The following is a 1,174-nucleotide window of genomic DNA, read 5'->3' on the forward strand; positions in this document are numbered from 1 at the left end:
AGATGAGTCTTCTACCAGAGCCTCAGGCAAATCTTTCAAGTGAGATTATGTAGATAGAAAATGTGCAGAAGTATGTCGGAGAGACACGTGATATTTTGGAGGTGATAAACTTAATTCTGTGTCCAGTTTAACACCATCATTTTGGTATTTGTGCACCTCTAGCGGACATACTTTTGTTGCAAAAGTTAGGGCGAGGTTTTTGTTTGGGGATAGTTCCATTCTTTCTTATGTTCCATCACCTCTGTTATTCTCAGAAAGCCTCCAAAAGCAACATGCTATCTAGCCCATCCTTCCTCCGGTTAGACCATCAAAATAACATGGTTAAACCATCAAAATAACATCATCATTACCCACGAAAAGAAAAGAAAAATCCAGACAAGTAAAATAACTTAAGAGAAATTGGAAACCCATATTTTTGTCTCACATTCATAAGAATAAAATATTTCTGTTCCATTTAGTCCACCACATATATTGCAAAATTCATAATATGGATAAAACAACATTATTTTACTATGTACGTGTATTTGAGTCTGCAAGTTGTTGCTAACCTCAGCAGCTGTTTATCGATTTATTTGTCGTCGCCATTTCTACACACTCTGTCCATAGTCAATAATATCTAACTGTACATGGCACAGTGACCCTGGAGGCACAGAGCATTACAAAATAAACATTTATAATTCTCTGCAGACTTTGACTTGGAACATATCACGTAAGAGAGCGTTATATTTTATTGAATCGACCCCCAGTACATTATTTATTTTTTATCGGCCGCAGCATGCTTTGAAGTCACAACCGCAACACAAGGACGTTTAAATTAAATGCTACTGGACAAGAGCAGCTATAAAAAAGAAAAAAAAGAAACGTGCTATACTCTCAGCAAGCCAAGACACAACTTCGACGATCTCTACTCTCCTAAATTATAGGTTTTCTATACCTTGGCTAAACAAATACAAAAACAAAATAGCTGTAAAATATAATGGAATGAATTCCTCTAACTTTCAGATATTTTACGAAGCCGTTACCAACGCAGCGTATGTATGTCGAGTGAAATATATTGATTCAAGGAGAAATTGGCATAGCGTTTTTTGATATTGTTTAGTCCTACGTGAAACGTATGATTAAAGGCGTTCCAGCCATGACCATCTTGTCTTCGTTAATATGTAAATGCATGTAT

Source organism: Octopus bimaculoides, chromosome 8, assembly GCF_046866305.1.
Source record: "Octopus bimaculoides isolate indiv1 chromosome 8, ASM4686630v1, whole genome shotgun sequence".
In the NCBI taxonomy this organism is placed as follows: domain Eukaryota; kingdom Metazoa; phylum Mollusca; class Cephalopoda; order Octopoda; family Octopodidae; genus Octopus; species Octopus bimaculoides.